This window comes from Schistocerca gregaria, chromosome 6, assembly GCF_023897955.1.
Source record: "Schistocerca gregaria isolate iqSchGreg1 chromosome 6, iqSchGreg1.2, whole genome shotgun sequence".
Taxonomy (NCBI): Eukaryota; Metazoa; Arthropoda; class Insecta; order Orthoptera; family Acrididae; genus Schistocerca; species Schistocerca gregaria.
Window position 1 is genome coordinate 263,989,741 of NC_064925.1, and position 20,849 is coordinate 264,010,589.

The 20,849-nt window shown below is 45.5% G+C and overlaps 1 pseudogene; it reads right to left on the reverse strand.

The window, feature by feature from the left end:
• Positions 1-17,576: 17,576 nt before the first annotated feature.
• LOC126279148 (5S ribosomal RNA) lies at positions 17,577-17,694 on the reverse strand (annotated as a pseudogene).
• Between the last annotated feature and the right edge of the window lie 3,155 nt (positions 17,695-20,849).

Consider the following 20,849-nt stretch of genomic DNA (forward strand, 5'->3'; position numbering starts at 1 on the left):
AGCTAAATAGAACGCGTGCAAAAATCTGTCATCGCCCCGTAATTTCTCGTTTGCCATTGGCAGAACTGTACACGACGTTCAAAGTCGTCCCCATGCAATTCCTGGCGCTTGGAAATATGTTACGGGTGCAATCAATGTTGATGTAGCATTCTCAAAACCGACGTTTTTGAGATTCCCGATTCTCACGCAATTTGTGTGCTACTGAAGTGCAGATTAGCCGCGGCAGCAGCTAAAACACCTACTTGGGCATCATCATTTGTTGCAGGTCGTGGTTGATGTTTCACATGTGGCTGAACGCTTCCTGTTTCCTTAAATAACGTAACGATCCGGCGAACGGTCCGGACACTTGGATGATGTCGTCCAGGATACCGAGCAGCATACATAGCACACGCCCGTTGGGCATTTTGATCACAGTAGCCATACATCAACACGATACCGACCTTTTCTGCAATTGGTAAACGGTCCATTTTAACACGGGTAATGTATCACGAAGCAAATGCCGTCCGCACTTGCGGAATGTTACGTGATATCACGGACTTATACGTTTATACTGCGCCATCTATCACAAAGCGAAAAAAGTGGTCCAACTAAAACATTCATATTTCTTTACGCACTACACGAGTATGTAATAAAAATGGGGGTTCCTATTTAAGAAAAAAAAAAAACGCAGTTGAAATCCGTTTGACCTATGGCAGCGCCATAGCGCCATCTGGTTTCCCCCTTCAAGCTAGACGAGTTTCGTTCTTTGTAGTTTTTTCGTTTGATGCTTACTTCGTGAGATATTTGGCCCGGTCACTATCAATGGACCACCCTGTACAATGCACTGATTGACTATTGCAGTTTAAAAGTTATCTTCCACTTCTTTCAAGACAAAAACAGGTTTGTACGTCGTGCCTCTCACAAGGAGACAATCTGGTATGGATTATTGTAATTCTTTACATTTGTGATATGTGAAGGTAAGGATTCAGGTACGTATCAATGTACCAATGCTGTTCGATGCAGTTTTAAAAATCGACTTTGAAGCCTTCGAAAGACATTTAACTTCTAAAATGAAGACGAATCATTTACTCGGACGTGGTAGTGGTGGTTAATGTTTAACGTCCCGTCGACAACGAGGTCATGAGAGACGGAACACAAGCTCGGGTTAGGGAAGGATTGGGAAGGAAATCGGCCGTGCCCTTTTAAAGGAACCATCCCGGCATTTGCCTGAAACTATTTAGGGAAATCACGGAAAACCTAAATCAGGATGGCCGGAGACGGGATGGAACCGTCGTCCTCCCGAATGCGAGTCCAGTGTGCTAACCACTGCGCCACCTCGCTCGGTTACGTCTCGGCCGTGTGGCTTACTTGGTACCGCTGAAGACCGATAATCAGTAATCTATCACTCGTTGATTCGAATCTCTCTGTGCTTATTTTTCGTTTTTTCATTCATTTTAAATATAAAATTCATCAAATATATGCTAATTAACACATATATAATCACTATTTTTTTACGAAAAAAGTACGTCTTCTTGTTTCTAACTCTGTACCGCATGCAAAATTCCAATTTTCTTTGCAAATATAAATTCTTAATTATCGATATTTTGTAAGAGACTGCTAATAAATTTATGTTTTTTTGCATTGGAGTAATTTTTATTAACAAGCTTTTATCAAATATCGATAATTAAGAATTTATGCAGGGTGTCCGGAAATTCCCACTACAAACTTCTAGGACTTGTTGAGGGGAGAGACTACATAATATTTTGAACAGGAACTCACGTCCGGAAACGTAGGGTATACGTGCTGCAGCGCTTCGAAAACCTGTTTGCTACCTAGGTTTGCACCAGGATAGTGAGAGCTGGGGGAGCTTACGTCGGACGGGCTGACGACATACCTCTCCCGCCTGGTTCGAGCCTCTTTCACTCGTCTGTGAGTGTTAGAGCAGCATGGTTTGAATACACATTTGCAGAATACACCGACATCTTCCTTCTGAGATGGGAAGCTCACGGTAATGGAAAAGCTGTTAGTTGCCTCTATCAAGATCGTTCTGTACAACGTCCAAGTTTGGAAGGTAGGAGACGAGGTACTGGCGGAATTAAAGCTGCGCGGACGGGTCGTGAGTTGTGCTTGGATAGCTTAGATGGTAGGGCACTTGCCCACGAAAGGCAAAGGTCCCGAGTTCGAGTCTTGGTCCGGTACGGTTTTAATCTGCCAGGATGTTTCAACGTCCAACTACATCGCGTACCCTTTTAGCCACAATTACACAACGGCTTTACTATCAGTGATGTCTGTGACTGTGGTGCTCTAAGGATACGCAGCCCACCCGACTTGGTAGAGGCCGTAGTCCATCATGTTGAAGAAAAACCGCCAACGAGTACGCGAGTAGTTGCGCGTGCCATACATGTTGTTCCCATCATCATCTGATATGTTGTGCATGACCAACAACTGCACCCTTACCACCTCCAATACTTGATCTCTAACACTTGAAGTCACGTGAATGAAGCTCGAAACTGTTGAGAGTGATAGGGTAAACGTCAAATGACGTCAGCCAATTCGACCTAAGCATTCCCCACCAGGACTACCCTGTTGCAGACCTACCTAGAAAACATGTTTTCAAATGTCTGTAGCATGGAAATGGTGCATTTCAGGATATGGGTTCCTATTCAAAATGTTATGTACTCACTCCTCGCTCCAAGTCCTAGAAGTTTGTAACAGGAATTTCCGAACACCATATATTGCAATGCACGGAACAAGACATGCATCTTCATAAAAAATGATGATTAGATATGTGTTAATTCCATTATACAACGAATTTTTTAAGTGACATAGGTATTCGAATAGAACGAAAATATAACATGAAGAAATAGACCACAGCAAGATCTGGACCAGTCATCCAGTGATTACACGATCACCGTTCTCCAACGTTAGTAAGTGAGCCACGGAAGCCATTGGACAACATAGGTGTTACTTTAATGAATTATAGTCCCACGAAAATCTTCAAAGCCGATTTTATCGAGAGTTTTTGAGACTTGCATCGAACTGGTTTTGTTGATTAATATATCTGAGTTCTGAACTCAAGATGGTTCTAATGGGTCTGAGCACTATGGGAGTTAACATCTGAGGTCATCAGTCTCCTAGAACTTAGAACTACTTAAACCTAACTAACCTAAGGACACTAAAATGTAGACTTTCACGGCCGGAAATATCATGTCCATTATACTTATCCGGGCTGTTATGCCGTGGTCGGTTGATGAATTTTGTCTCAGTTCCCAACGTTTCGTCTCCGACTCCGGGAGACATCTTCAACGGGGGTCCGAAGGTCGATAGAAGGTCCAACACACCTACTGGTTCGCTACTGACTCGCACCATATTGACATTAGTTTCCTGACTCCTGCATCCTCCAGGTCGCGAAACCGGTGGCGGGTTGGATATTCTCAGCAGTAGCCATACAAGATTTCTTTTCGAAAAGTACTATGAACTTTTTCTCACATATTCCATTCTCCTGTGTTTCAATACCGGCTTAAAAAATGCTACATCCTTCCCTGTATTTGAAATAAATGTTTTAGAGAGGAATTAAAAAGCGTCATACAATGAAGCTTTCACGGCCGGTATTGCCTTCACTAAAAACTTCCGGGCTGATAGGCCGTGGTCGAAGTATAACACTCTCCCCTGACGTTTCGTCTTCGACTACGGGAGACATCCTCGGAGGTACCGCAGAGGATGTCTCCCGTAGTCGGAGACGAAACGTTAGGGGAGAGTTTTATACTTCAACCACGGCCTATCAGCCCGGAAGTTTTAAGTGAGGAATTAGAAACCGTGTTTGACTCGATCATTACATTAACACATCCAGTTAAGCAAACTGAACGTATTTTCTGAATCGATGAAACAGTCTATAACAAACTGGGTGATTGTCAATGACGGTAAAAGATTCCATTGGTGCAGGGGACTGCAAGGTTGCCATAGAAAATTCGCATGTGTCTACAGATGTATGCTCCACCTCTTCCTCTGCACCACCTGCCTCGAGTACTAAACACCATAGCACACTACATTAATTCACATCAGTGACATTAATTGTCTTACCCCATTATACCCCTACACTACGTTAAAAAGTGAAAACCTTCTTTAGACGCGTGAATGGTAATTGTAAAACAATCAGAATCTAGCGAGTCGTTATTATATTACAATGTATTTCATTACGAAATTGTGTTATTCTCAGTACACCTATGAGCAATACAATATGTAAATACACTCCTGGAAATGGAAAAAAGAACACATTGACACCGGTGTGTCAGACCCACCATACTTGCTCCGGACACTGCGAGAGGGCTGTACAAGCAATGATCACACGCACGGCACAGCGAACACACCAGGAACCGTGGTGTTGGCCGTCGAATGGCGCTAGCTGCGCAGCATTTGTGAACCGCCGCCGTCAGTGTCAGCCAGTTTGCCGTGGCATACGGAGCTCCATCGCAGTCTTTAACACTGGTAGCATGCCGCGACAGCGTGGACGTGAACCGTATGTGCAGTTGACGGACTTTGAGTGAGGGCGTATAGTGGGCATGCGGGAGGCCGGGTGGACGTACCGCCGAATTGCTCAACACGTGGGGCGTGAGGTCTCCACAGTACATCGATGTTGTCGCCAGTGGTCGGCGGAAGGTACACGTGCCCGTCGACCTGGGACCGGACCGCAGCGACGCACGGATGCACGCCAAGACCTTAGGATCCTACGCAGTGCCGCAGGGGACCGCACCGCCACTTCCCAGCAAATTAGGGACACTGTTGCTCCTGGGGTATCGGCGAGGACCATTCGCAACCGTCTCCATGAAGCTGGGCTACGGTCCCGCACACCATTAGGCCGTCTTCCGCACACGCCCCAACATCGTGCAGCCCGCCTCCAGTGGTGTCGCGACAGGCGTGAATGGAGGGACGAATGGAGACGTGTCGCCTTCAGCGATGAGAGTCGCTTCTGACTTGGTGCCAATGATGGTCGTATGCGTGTTTGGCGCGACACAGGTGAGCACCACAATCAGGACTGCATACGAACGAGGCACACAGGGCCAACACCCGGCATCATGGTGTGGGGAGCGATCTCCTACACTGGCCGTACACCTCTGGTGATCGTCGAGGGGACACTGAATAGTGCACGGTACATCCAAACCGTCATCGAACCCATCGTTCTACCATTCCTAGACCGGCAAGGGAACTTGCTGTTCCAACAGGACAATGCACGTCCGCATGTATCCCGTGCCACCCAACGTGCTCTAGAAGGTGTAAGTCAACTACCCTGGCCAGCAAGATCTCCGGATCTGTCCCCCATTGAGCATGTTTGGGACTGGATGAAGCGTCGTCTCACGCGGTCTTCACGTCCAGCACGAACGCTGGTCCAACCGAGGCGCCAGGTGGAAATGGCATGGCAAGCCGTTCCACAGGACTACATCCAGCATCTCTACGATCGTCTCCATGGGAGAATAGCAGCCTGCATTGCTGCGAAAGGTGGATATACACTGTACTAGTGCCGACATTGTGCATGCTCTGTTGCCTGTGTCTATGTGCCTGTGGTTCTGTCCCCAGGAATGTGTCAATAAAGTTTCCCCTTCCTGGGACAATGAATTCACGGTGTTCTTATTTCAATTTCCAGGAGTGTACACTGAAGATCCAAAGAAGCTGCTACACATGCCTAATATCGTGTAGTGGGCCCGCGAGCACGCAGATGTCCCGCAACACGACGTGGCAGGGACTCGACTAATGTCTGAAGTAGTGCAGGAAATGATTTACAAAAAGAATCCTGCACGGCTGTCCACAAATCCGAAATACTATCAGGGGGTGGGAATCTCTTCTTAACAGCACGTTGCAAGGCATCCCAGGTATGCCCAAAAATGTTCGTCTCTGGGGACTTTGGTGACCAGCGGAAGTGTTTAAACTCAGAAGAGAGTTCCTGGAGCCACTCTGTAGCAATTCTGGACGTGTGTGGTGTCGCACTGTCCTGCTGGAATTGCCCAAGTCCTTCGCAATGTACAATGGACACGAATGGATGCGGTGATCAGACAGGATGTTTACGTACGTGTCACCTGTCAAAGTCTTATCTAGACGTATCAGGGGTGCCGGCCGATGTGGCCGTGCGGTTCTAGGCGCTTCAGTCTGGAACCGCGTGACCGCTACGGTCGCAGGTTCGAATCCTGCCTCGGGCATGGATGTGTGTGATGTCCTTAGGTTAGTTAGGTTTAAGTAGTTCTAAGTTATAGGGGACTGATGACCACAGATGTTAAGTCCCATAGTGCTCAGAGCCATTTGAACCATTTTTTTTTTTCGTATCAGGGATCCCATACCACTCCACCTGCACACGCCCCACACCATTACAGAGCCTCCATCACCTTGAACAGTTCCCTGTTGACATGCAGGGTCCGTGGATAATTCAAATGGCTCTGAGCACTATGGGACTTAATATCTGAGGTCATCAGTCCCCTGGAATTAGAACTACTTAAACCTAACTAACCTAAGGACATCACACACATCCATGCCCAAGGCAGGATTAGAACCTGTGACCGCAGCAGCAGCGCCGTTCCGGACTGGAGCGCCTAGAATCGCTGGGTCACAGAGGCCGACCCAGGGTCATTGGATTCATGAGGTTGTCTCTATACCCGGACACGCCCATCAAAAAAAAAAAAAAATGGCTCTGAGCACTATGGTACTTAACATCTATGGTCATCAGTCCCCTAGAACTTAGAACTACTTAAACCTAACTAACCTAAGGACAGCATACAACACCCAGCCATCACAAGGCAGAGAAAATCCCTGACCCCGCCGGGAATGGAACCCGGGCGTGGGAAGCGAGAACGCTACCGCACGACCACGAGATGCGGGCACACGCCCATCCGCTCGATACAACTTGAAAGGAGACTCGTCCGACCAAGCAACATCCTTCCAGTCATCGATAGTCCAATGTCTGTGTTGACGGGCCCAGGCGAGGCGTAAAGTTCTGTGTCGTGTAGTCACCAAGGGAAGACGGGTGGGCCTTCGTCTCCGAACGTTTCGTTCAATGGTTCGCACGCTGACACTTGTTGATGGTCCAGCATTGAAATCTGCAAGAAATTGCGGAAAGGTTGCACTTCTGTCACGTTGAACGATTTTCTTTAGTCGTCGTTGGTCCCGTTCTTGCAGGATCTGTTTCTGGCCCCAGTGATTTCGGAGATTTGATGTTTTAGCGATTCCTGATACGGCATACTCGTGAAATGGCCGTACAGGAAAATTCCCACTTCATCGCTAGCTCGGATATGCTGTGTCCCATCGCTCGTACGCCGTCTTGAACAGCACATTCAAACTCAATTAAATCTTGATAACCTGCCATTGTAGCAGCAGTAACTGATAGAATAACTGCGCCAGACACTTGTCTTACATATATAGGGGTTGCCCACTGCAGCGCCGTATTCTGCCTGTTTACATATCTCTATATTTGTACACGCATGCCTATAGCAGTTTCTTAGCCGCTTCAGTGTTGTATCACATTACCATAAATACACTGACAGAAAAAAATCCCAACACCAAAAAAATAATTAATGCAAAATAATGATATTTCTGGAACACATTTATCTAAGTAACGTATTAAACTGATTAACATTTTAAGATCATAGATTAATGTAAGCACGAGATAACCAACTGCAAATGTGAAATGCTGATACATTAATAACTGATGAAACGGCCAGATTGTTGGATGTAAGCATGAAAACATGCATGTATTACGTCGAACGGGCGTCGGATATCAGTTTGTGGGATGGAGTTGCATACCGGTTGCACTTGGTCGATCGATGCATTGTCGGTTTATGCTGAATGTGGATGAAGCTAAAGTTGTCATCCGATGATGTCCCACACGTGCTCGATTGGAGACATATCTGCTGACCGAGCAGGCCGAGGCAACATATCGACACTCTGAAGGGCATATTGCGTTACAAAAGCGGTATGTGGGCCAGCGTTATCGTGCGGGCAAACACTCACTGGAATGCTCTCCATAAGCTTCAGCTCAACGGGTCAAATCTCCAGACTGACGTACAATTTTGCAGCTACGGTGCATGGGATAACAGCTACAATGATCCTGCTGTTGTATGAAATCACATCCCACACCAAAACTTCAGATATAGGTCCAATGTGCCTAGAACACAGAAAGGTTGGTTGCAGGCTTGCCTCCTTCTAATCCACACATGGCCATCACTGGCACCGAGGCAGAACGAGCTTTCATCAGGGAACACAACAGGCTTCTACCCTGCCCTCCAATGAGCTCTCGTTTTTGACACCACTGAAAACGCAAATGGCGGTTGTTTGTGGTCACTACGTTGGACGCCACAGGACATCGGGCTAGGAGCTGTCCTTGAAGTAACTATTTTGTAACAGTTCATTGTGCCACTATGATGTCAACTGCCACTCAAATTGCTGCTGCAGATGCAGTACGATGCGCCAGAGACATTCGCTGAATACGATGGTCTTTCGTCTTGGTACAGTGGCCTGGTATCCATGCGAACGTACATTCCAGTGACAATCGCTGCCAGCATTCATGTACAGTGGCTACATACCAGTCAGGTCTTTCAACAGTACCGCAGAATGAACTGCCAGCTTCTCGTAGCCCTATTATACGACCTCGTTCAAACTCAGTGAGGTACTAATAATGGCGGCTTTGACGCCTTAAAAGAATTCTTGACTAACATCAACTTACACTGTCCAGTCTCAAAGGTAACCAACCCTAACAATCATTATAGCATGTATTTAAGGCAACCCTGATCTGCTCCCTCATAGTGGCACTGCTAACGCCAATCCTATGTAACTGCCGAGAAATTGTGATACCCATCATCTTCCAGATGTAGAAACACGCTTACCAACTTTCGTTTATGTTCCACAACTCTTTCTTGGCGTTGTGATTTTTTTCACATTAGTGTATGTAAAATCCCCCTTAAGCCATCATAATCTTAAACTCCATCTCACTAAAATAAATACCATTAATTCACGCTCCGAGTATCTTACTCCATATAACATTAATGTGCATAATAAATATTGTAAGGTGTCGTGGTCTCCTGACCTTCATTTCTTACATATTCTGACCTCACCATCGTATTCTGCGTATCAAGACATTTCATTCGAGACCAAACTCTATAGGGTAGAGTCAATTTTACATATTTCCATTTAATCAATATGCAAATCTAATAAATAAATCGCAAGTGCGCACAGAGATTAAAAAGTCGAGGCTGGCGTACACAAACATTCAAGACACGATGGCCAGAGGAGTTTTTGTTCGGCAGAGGCAACCAGCCTGCTAGAAAGTCTGTGGGAGTGGGAGTTAGCACGCAGCTGTACTGGCCGGCCGACCACCCAGGGACCAAAACAGTTTTTTGCCAGAGAAAAGGGATAATGGCCTGCGTGTTCACCTTAAAAGCAAAACCCGCTGTATTGTTTGGGAGAGCCAAAGCATACGCATTTTTTTGACGGACCTAGTGCGCAGTTTCAGAGTTCTCACAGGTGGACAGTGAACGCCTAACGCAAGTGTTATGTATTTCCGGATTGGTCGGCTTAAACTGAGCGCCATTCTCCTGTTTGTAAGAGTAATGCTGATTGGCGGACTATTTCTGACACAGTGAGGGAAAGACAGCGGATGATATACCCTTTCACTTTTTGAATGAAGAGGGGTAGTTCCAGTGACGCTCTTGAAGCAGGAACACGTAGTGGGAGCGAGTGCGCTCGTGCGTGTACACAGAGAGCGAGGAACAAAGTCTCTACTCAGTACCACACTGGGAGAGCACCTCTGTCGCTAGCGAATCGGAGTGATACTCTATATTGAGTTGCTCGCCATTAAGCGTTTGTTCACTGTGCTGGCTGCAACACATAATGTGCAGTGTGAACACAGAGTATTAGCGCTTCCAAGCGAACACTGAGTGACACCGCGGTGGGCTGGTTATCTGACTGGTGTACCAAGCCAATAGTTAGACTGGGGGCAGATAGGAGTCCTTGACTTCATCAAGGCGTAGTAAGAGTTCTATTGGCGAAGATAGTTTTGTTATTTTTCAGTGGCAAACGACACAGGCAGCAGTCGTCGCAGCTCACAGTATTGTGCACTACAGCGTAGGCGAGTCCCATATTTCCTCCATTAGAAATAACATACTTCACCTACGTCACTCCATTACGTTTCTCACGCGACAGCATCAACCGTACTTAGAAAAATTCAATTGGAGAATTATTCAAGTTGAGTAAGCGCGGCTCTCAGCCATTCTGCCGAGTAAATAAAATTCTTCAAGAAAAGGGATAAAAGATACACTTTGTTTATAAATTTCATTAACAGGATTCCTATCCATAAGAGGTAACCTCCTATTCCGGAAAGAGCCCGGATGTTTGTGTACCAGTTTATAAATAAGTTTCACTTGATTTTCTCAGATTTTGCAATAAATAATATTTTCCGTTTGTTTCTTAGACTAACTAGCAATACTCCAGTATGCAAGTAATCCACTAGTTACGTAAGAAAATAGAATATTTTTGTGTCCTTTTCCTTACAGCAAACGACTCCAGTATTCAGTGCTGAAAGTTTTTCAGGCATTTCTTTTTGGTATGTTAGGAGTGTCTGTCTGACTTCTGTAGTGGTGTGGGGTGGAAAATTGCTTCTTGCAGGAGCCAAAGCGTACTTGTCAGATCAATTCGTTGCGCAACTCGTCAACATAACACCCACACACTGACAGTGTCTTTCTGCTCCATGTCACTTCACTCATACCTTATAAATATACTGCAGATGGTAACAATGACATTTTATGCAGATGACTTAAAAATATTTATACCCATTTTAAACTACTGTTTAGGAACTACTGCATTGCTTCCTCCCACACTACAGCTTCTATCTCGTTGGATATTCATTCTACTTATAGTAAATGTATATATTGTTCTCTTCACAGTATCGAAATGATTAATGTTAGGTGCTATTTATGACTGCTTGAACGTCAGTGTCGGTGCTGTGTCAATTTCACGCAGGCCCACCCCTTAAAAAAATCTCTTAATATATTAATGACAAACGCTGATAGCGGTAATAAAAACCACTCATTCCATACATAATCAGTTAACCAATTAACCACCATGGCCGACGATCTTCCTTTTTTAATAAGGCAGCAACTCTGTTCCCAGGCCTTTTAGCTGTTCTATGCCCCGGACGATCTCAGCGATGCTGTACGCACGAAAGTTGGTCGTTTCTCCTTGAGAACAATCTCAGGGATATTAAACCGCTGCCTTCGACTAGGGCAACTTCCATCTCGTCTCGAGGAGATAATTTTAACTAGACTACTTACACAGCACTATCCTTTTAGCCATCATTGTCTGTCAGACAACGATTCCACTTTACTTTGCCTTCACTGTAACAGACCACTGACGACACGCCACTTTCTAAACTAATGTCAGTGTTTTGATTACTCATACTTTATTCCATATTTGTGTTATCTGAGATTATAGCAGATACAGCAGGGACTGTAGAACGTGATCTACTCTTTCCCGTCATACTGGCATGGCGAACGAGATTTAATTGTCGACAGTGAACACGTGTTTTTTTTTTTTCTAGAAACTCTCACCAACCGCCTCTTACGAAAGGTGGGTCTTCGTATTTGTTCATTTTATCACTCTATTTTCTTTGTTGCATTTTAACGAACTTTCCAGGTTCACCTTCAGCTTATGCTCTTGTGTATCGACGAACATCAAGAAGCACGGAATATTTTCCCGCCAGAAAGGCTAATAAGATGTTAACATCCTAATATGATTTGGGGGGGGGGGCAGTAGTCCTCAAACTTTATTTAATCTAAAAAATGTACACAACAGACTTGTACGACTAAAATAAATAAAATACTGTGTTTAAAAATAATAAAAAACAGTAAAAATTAAAAGAAATTCTTGTAAAACACTGACGGTAATTACTTTGTGGTGCTGGGACGTTTGTGGTGACGGTACTTCTGACGGGTACGCGAGTAAAGAGCTCTGGAATATCTGTCAGCGCTTTTCACTTTCCATTATGGTTGAACATCAGCTACAATCTAACCACTTTTGGTCTGCGTGACGATCTTCAGTTCTTTAAAAAATACAGTGTGCGAGAAATCTATGACAGAAATAAAATGCATACATCGAAATTTTCTGTACACTGCCACCCCCTCCCCGCCCCCTAACTCAAGTTTACCACTCTACTCCCTTCGAGCATATACAGGGTGTTCGGAAGTTGCCGTTACAAACTTCTAGGACTTGTAGACAGGAGTGAGTGGATATCTCCAACTGGGACCCACGTCCGGAGCCGGCTTGAGTGGCCGTGAGGTTCTGGGCTCTACAGTCTGGAGCCGAGCGACCGCTACGGTCGAAGTTTCGAATCCCGCCTCGTTCATGGATGTGTGTGATGTCCTTAGGTTAGTTACGTTTAATTAGTTCTGAGTTCTAGGCGACTGATGACCTCAGAAGTTAAGTCGCATAGTGCTCAGAGCCATTTGAACCATTTGAACCACGTCCGGAAACGCACCGTTTACGTGCTACAAACATTTGAAAACATGTTGTGAATGCGACCACTTTTACAAGTAACTGATTGTGAGTGAGCCAGTACATCAGTTGTTTTACAATTCCACTCGCAAAAAGCCAAAGAAAATGTTCGTCTGCTCATTGATGCAGTACGGCCTCTTCCAATCCGGGTTAGCAGCGTCTCCTTCGAGAACCACATTCAGACCTGTTGACCGTGAAGGTACCGTTTCCCGAAACCGTTGCGTAGTTGTGATCAAAAGGGTATGCGATGGAGCCGAACGTTGTGCAGAATGATCCTGATAAAGGTGACGAGCAATTCTTCCATTACCGTGAGCTTCGTCATTCAGAAGGATCATGTCGGTGTATTCTGATAAACGTGTACTGAACTGTGTTGCTCTAACATTCACAGTCTGGTCGATGAATCTCGAACCAGGTCAGACGGGTAGGAGAGAACTCAAATGACATCATCCGATCTGAGTAACCATCCCCCACCCACCGTCATGACTGCCCTGTTGCATACGTATCTAGCAGACCTATTTCCAGAGGGCTGTAGCACGAAAATGGCACATTTCCGGGCATAGCTTCCTACTCAAAATATTATGAGCTTACTCCCCCTCTCCAAGTCCTAGAAGTCTGTAACGGGAATATCCGAACATCCTGTATGTGTGGCAGACGGTGATCTTAGGTTCTCTTGTAACTAAATCTACTGTAAATGCTTCTAATTAGCTTAATAATAGATATCTCTGCTTTGTACATAGAGTACTTCCTCCATAGATATCTTGCATTCTATTGTTTTATTATTTATGCTGATATGGAGATTGTCATCTAGAAAGAAACTTGTTACCTTGTGATTGACGCACCACCGTGATGGTAAATAATCTGTTGTTAAGCACGAAATGTAGCTGATCTCTCTGGACAAGAAGCGCTTCTAAACAAAAATGTCTGTCTTCCTAAGTATGGTTTATTTAAACGACTATCATCTCAACCTGGCGCATACAAATATCAAACAACTTACGGGAATTCTGCCAGGTAATATTCACAGCGACCGCTGATATTTTGGCGGGGAGTATTCATGGTTGATCCTGAGATTGTTCTTTAACCTGCGGACAAGGGCAATGCCACCGCTGTTTTAAACAAACAGTATTATGTACAAAAGATGCGATGTTTATTATCTGACTCAGCGTATGGCAGGATCGATGCTGACCCGACAAAAAGTGTTGAGAGAAAGACCAACAGCCTGCTGCAGAAAAGTGGTTTGTCGCAGGACACTATCAAGAGACTTAAGACCTATAATGCTATTCCCCCTGGATCATATGGCCTTCCGAAGCTAGACAAGGAAGGCGTTCCTTTGCGTCCTATAGTGAGCAATATTGGTGCTCCAACATATAGTTTAGCCAAGCGAGCTGCTTCTCTGTTAAGCCAAGTTGGTCGGTGTGAACGTCATATCAAGAACTCAGCACATTTCTTACGTCGTTTGGAGCTCTGCAGTTGAAAGATATTTTAGTAAGTTTTGATGTGGTCTCTCTCTTTACTCGTATTCCTTTGTCTGATTCGTTGCGGTTAATTGAGGTTACATTTGGTGTTGAATTAACTGCTCTCTTTCGACATGTGTTGACATCCACTTACTTTTTATTCAGTGACCAGTATTAGCAGCAGACGGGTGGAGTTGCGATGGGTAGCCCGTTGTCTCTTGTGATTGCAAATTTGTTTATGGAAGACTTCGAGGAGCGTGCATTGGAGTCGGCTTCTTTGAAACTCGCCTGTTTCTTCAAATATGTTTATGATACTTTTGTTGTTTGGCCTCATGGTATGAAGAATTTGAATGCCTTTTTAGAAAATCTGAACTCGATCCAGCCGAACATTCATTTTACGATGGAAGTGGAAGAGGATGGTTGCCTTCTCTTTCTTGAAGTTTTGGTTACGAGGGAGGTTGATCATTGGGACATGCAGTTTACCGAAAACGCACACTGACTTGTATTTACAGGCTGATAGTTGTCACCATCCGGCTCAGCGTGAAAGGGTACTTCGTACCTTGGTACACAGGCCACATGTCGTTTCCGACACTGAGGCTTTGCCAGCTGAATTGGCCCATCCTGAAGCTACATTTCGTCTGAATGGTTGTAGTGAAAGACAGAACGAACGTACGTTGCTCTATCGACTAACTGTGCATCGGGTGACTGATAATAATACACTGCTGGCCATTAAAACTGCTACACCATTAAGATGACAGGAAGAAGATGCTGTGATATGCAAATAATTAGCTTTTCAGAGCATTCCACACAAAGTTGACGCCGGTGGCGACACCTACAACATGCTGACATGAGGAAAGTTTCCAACCGATTACTCATACACAAACAGCAGTTGACCGGCGTTGTCTGGCGAAACGTGGTTGTGATGCCTCGTGTAAGGAGGAGAAATGTGTACCATCACGTTTCCGACTTTGATAAAGATCGGATTGTAGCGTATAGCGATTGCGGTTAATCGTACGGCGACATTGCAGCTCGCGTTGGTCGAGATCCAATGACTGATAGCAGAATATGGAATCGGTGTGTTCAGGAGGGTAATACGGAACGCCGTGCTGGATCCCAACGGCCTCTTATCACTAGCAGTCGAGATGACGGGCGTCTTATCCGCATGGCTGTAACGGATCGTGCAGCCACGTCTCGATCCCTGAGTCAACAGATGGGGACGTTTGCAAGACAACAACCATCTGCACGAACAGTTCGACGACTTGGCAGCACCATAGACTATCAGCTCGGAGACCATGGCTGTGGTTACCCTTGACGCTGCATCACAGGCAGGAGCGCCTGCTATGGTGTACTCCACGACGAACCTGGGTGTACGAATGGCAAAACGTCTTTTTTTCCAGATGAATCCAGGTTCTGTTTACAGCATCATGATGGTCGCATCCGTGTTAGGCGACATCGCGGTGAACGCACATTGGAAGCGTGTATTCGTCATCGCCATACTGGCGTATCACCCGGCATGATGGTATGGGGTGTCATTGGTTACACGTCTCGGTCACCTCTTGTTCGCACTGACAGCACTTTGAACAGTGGAAGTTACATTTCCGATGTGTTACGACCCGTGGCTCTACCCTTCATTAGATCCCTGTGAAACCCTGCATTTCAGAAGGATAATGCACGACCGCATGTTGCAGGTCCTGTACGGGATACAGAAACCGTTCGACTGCTGCCCTGGACAGCACATTCTCCAGATCTCTCACCAACTGAAATGTCTGGTCAATGGTGGCCGAGCAACTGGCTCGTCACAATACGCAAATCACTATTCTTGATGAACTGTGGTATCGTGTTGAAGCTACATGGGCAGCTGTACTTGTACACGCCATCCAAGCTCTGTTTGACTCAATGCCCAGGCGTATGAAGGCCCTTATTACGGCCAGAGGTGGTTGTTCTTGGTACTGATTTCTCAGGATCTGTGCACCCAAACTGCGTGAAAATTTAATCACATGTCAGTTCTAGTGCAATATATTTGTCCAATGAATACCCGTTTATCATCTGCATTTCTTCTTGGAGTAGCAATTTTAATGGTCAGTAGTGTACTTTGTCGATACCTAAGTCTACTGCCTTTTTGCCTTACGAACGAAGCACTTCCAACAATATCTGTTATATTTTACGATGTGAAATGTGTTTTCCGACCTCCATCTTCTGGGTTGTGTTAAGGATGATCTAGGTTTGCGTAGGGTGGATGTATTTCACTTTCCTTGTAGCTGTGGCATGGCATACATTGGTCAGACTATCAGGACCGTGGAGAACGATGTACGGCACACACGATTATAGCGGCCAAGTAGGTCTGCCATTGCCGAACATTGTTTGGATACTGGCCAACCTGTGGTATATAACAGTACCGAGATATTGGCATCCACATCCAGCTATTGAGACAGTGTTATTAAGGAAGCTATTGAGATGAAATTAGCGAGCAACCTTGTAAACAGGGAAGGAGGTTTTTGTTTAAACTCTGCTTGGAATCCTGCTCTCTCCCTGGTCAAAAAACAGAGCGACAGAGTCAATGTTAACTCCCCTGCTAGTTCGTAGTCTTTTACTATCGATACCTCTTTGGTCATCTTTGGTGGCATTAGTGTTCAGTGTATGTGTGCTATCTTTTCTGAAGTACTCCAAGAACAGAGGTTCTAAATTTGCATGGACATCGCCTGTCCTTGCAGTTTATGTCTTGAAAATGGCGGAGTGTACTCCCGCCGAAATATTGGCGGTCGCTGTAAATATTACCTGGCTGAATTCCCTAAGTTCTTAAATCATCGTAGTTTGTTACGTACTGTTCACGTTCACAGATCCAGTACCCAGATCTTGCTGGCAACTTTCTACGGGCGGTAAACTAAGTCAAAAAGGACGGTAGGGACATGGTTAAATATTTCGACAGCACAGATATATATATATATATTTTTTTTTTGTATCGTCCATGATCCAAAACATCTAGATTCAGTGCACTGCTGTTAGTTACGTACGTCTTCCCGTGCGCACGTTAGAATATGTAGCATCTTACTATTTGCATTTTTGTTTCGAGTATTCACACACCGCTAACTTCACGTACAAGCGGAATATGGATAAGGCTTTTGTATTTGGGTCATCAGTCCTTTGGTTTGATGCAGCTAATTCCTATACCAAGCACTTCACCTGACAGCAGCATTTACGCCCAACGTCCTCAATCACTTGTTGGATGTATTCCAATTTCAGCCTTCCTCTACAGTTTCTACCATCTAAAGCTACCTCAAGTGCATTGTAAGTTATTCCTTGATGTCTTAACACATGCCCAACCACTCTTTTCTTTCTTCTCGGCATTGTTGTTTCTCTTTCTTTCTTCTCCTCGTCGCTTCTGCGGAGAACCTACCCATTACTTATTAAAAACTTAACTCCTCCTGCCCAGGCCATGAAGGCCCAAAGGTACCGATCGGCTGCCGTGTCATCCTCAGTCCACAGACCTCACTGGATTCGGATATGGAGGGGCATGTGGTCAGCACACCGCTCTCCCGGCCGTATGTCAGTTTCCGAGACTGGAGCTGCTATTCCACAATCAAGTACCTCCTCATTTTGCCTCACAAGGGCTAAGTGCACCCCGCTTACCAACAGCGCTCGGCAGACTAGAAGGTCACCCATCCAAGTGCTAGCCCAGCCCGACAGCGCTTAACTTCGGTGATCTGACGGGAACCGGTGTTACCACTGCGGCATGGCCGTTGGTTCTTATCTTACTAGTTCATCTAATTTTCAAAATAACACCACATCTCAAACGCTTCGATTCTCTTCTGGTTTTCTCACAGTCCGTGATTCATTTCAGTATAATACCGTCTGCAAACGTACAATCTCAGAAATTTCTCCCTCAAATTAAGGTCGATGCCTGGTGTCAGTAGTAATGCCCACTTGGCCCTTACTAATCTGCTTTTTATCTCAACCGTGCTTTGTCGGTCACCCGTTATTTTGCTTCCAAAGTAGCAGATTTCCTACTTCGTGGTCCGCAATTTTGATGTTAAGCTCCTTAGAAGTCTCATTTCTGCTATGGGCCATTACGGTCCACTTTCTTCGGCTGTCCTCTAGTGCTAATGTGTGCTCATTAGGCTGTTCATTGCATCGAATAATTTCTACATTTTTTTCTCTCTTTCACTGACGACAGCAAAGTCATCAGCGAATCTTATCATTGATATCCTTTCACACTGAATTTTAATCCCGCTGATGAACCTTTCTTTTCTTTCCGTCTTAGATTTACAGATTTAATAGTAAGAGCAACAGATTACAAACCTTTCTTACACCCTTAATTATTCGAGCATTTTGTTTTCGGTCCATAATTCTTGTTTTCCCTCTTGGTTCTTGTATGTTACGTATTTATACATGGTCCAGCCACATTAATGTGACCACGGTCTATATTCGACTTCAACATACATTAATCAGTTACCGACGGTAGGTGGCAGCAGGTGGCACGTGGAGGGTACATGAAGCGTGTCTTGAGAACGCTTAGTCTTAGCTGATGGTCGGAGTACACTTTTAATGCGAAATCTCTTTAAAATTCTTCCTATTTTGAAGATATGCTTTCCGCAAAAGGTAGGAATGACACTGATTTGCTTGTTATCTTCTGTTGGTTCACTCAAAGGTCCAGTCTCATTGTCGGTATAATTAGCTCTTAAATGATCCAGTTCTTGTATCAAACTATCTGCATCTGAGACGGCATAAGTTCTTTCTCTCAATATACGTAGGACCCCATTGATTTGCTACGATGGACGACAATTTGATGTACGAAGGTATCGGTCCGTATTCGTGGATTTGCGACAAACACTGTGTCCTAATGCCCCATCATCCCTTCCGTAGAGAAAGATACCTAAAAACGGAAGTTATCCATTCTTTTGAACTTCCACCGTGAACTTAGTATTGGGATGCAGACAAAAATCAACAGTCTTTGTTTCGGTCATCCAAAGCAGTCAATAGTGTTTGATATCGATATATCGTTTCCGCGAGTTTTCAACACCGGTGCGCTGTTGTGCCTTGCGCTAGAGGGCAGCTATGTTCGCGCACGTGCGGTGGACCTAAGGGTGCTGAATGCAGGAGCTGCTGAGGCGTGTTTGATTTCACTTCCGGCGAATTGGAGCGACGGCATACTTACCTGAAGAGAAAGGCCAGGTGGACCGCCGAAATGCTCGTCAAGAGGGCAGCTATGTTCGCGCACCTGCGGTGGACCTAAGGGTGATGAATGCAGTAGCTGCTGAGGCGTGTTTGATTTCACTTCCGGCGAATTGGAGTGACGGTATACTTACCTGAAGAGAAAGGCCAGGTGGACCGCTGAAATGCTCGTCAAGATGACGTTATGATCGGGCCGGGGACTTGACATGAATACCATTGGAACACCTGCTACCAGATGTCATATTTCAGCAAGGTAATGCACCATCACACTGCTCAATAATCGTAATACGTAAACGGAGTGATTTATATGAGAAAAAGAGCATGGTAATGATTTTCGGACCGAGGGTGGAAGCGTTTCTGTAAACTGATCGCTTACCGGCGTGGTTAATGTTTACCGTGCATGGCAAAATGGTGCTATCCAAAACCATCGGCGAGGCAACGATGGTATACTATGGGCCATAAATGACAGGGGCGAACGACCACTGCGGAAATGTGAACGGGCAATTAGACGTGCAACTATTGAGCAACTGACCACACAGATGTATCAAGGGGATAACAGCAGTGCCTCCTCAACGACCGTTCAGCAAATGTTACTGCATATGGGGCCCCGCAGCAGACGCCTTACTCATGCACCTATGCTAACTGCAGTTCATCGGCAATAAAGGCTGGCAATTGTACGCCAGTTTCGCATCCGGAAGTCCACTGAGTGGTGACAGGTATGGTTTCCGGATTAATCACATTTTGTTCTCCATCGGACAGATGGCTGTTGGCGTGTACGGCGTAAAACGTCTGAAAACACTGTGCATGCGTTATCGTCTGGGGAATGTTTTCGTGGCATTCTCTCTGTGACGTCGTCATTCTGGAAGGTACAATAGATCGACGTACGCATCTATCCTTGGGGACCATGTCCACAATTATATATCGTTCGTTTTTCCTCGGCACGATGTCATCTTCCAAATGGACAATGCAACTTGCCACGCAGCTTACGGTGTACAAGGGTGGTTCGAATAGCACCAGAATGAGTTTACCGTACTCCACTGGACACCAAATGCCCCAGATTTAAACCCAGTCGTCCGCAGCTCGTGTACGTGCGGTAGCGTTCTCGCTTCCCGCGCCCGGGTTTCCGGGTTCGATTCCCGGCGGGTTCAGGGACTGATGACCATAGATGTTAAGTCCCATAGTGCCCAGGGCCATTTTTTTAAACTCAGTCGAGAATCCACCGGACTGTCTCGATCGGTGTGGCCGCGCCACGGATCGTCGACTGAAATCTACGGCAGCTGGCCACTTGAGTCTGCACGGCTCCACGTCCCTGCCGGCAGCTTCCAGAACCTCTGCGACTCCCTTCTTGCTGGTCTCGCAGAGGTCCGCTCTGCCAGAGGTGGTTATTTAAGCTTTTTACAGTTGGTCACATTAACGTGATTGGATAGTCTGTATTACCAGTATTTCACTGGAGCTTACGTCTGTTTTCCTGAAAATTTAGAACACTATTTTGAATTGCCGAACGCTTCTATTACCTCCACAAATCCAATGACCTAGTCACGTCTTTTCTTAAGTGTTGATTCTACACTACTGGGCATTAAAATTGAGACACCACGAAGATGACGTGCTGCAGAAATTTAACCGACAGGAAGAAGATGCTGTGATGTGCAAATGATTAGCTTTTCAGAGCATTCACACAAGGTTGGCGCCCGTGGCGACACCTACAACTTGCTAACATGAGGAAAATTT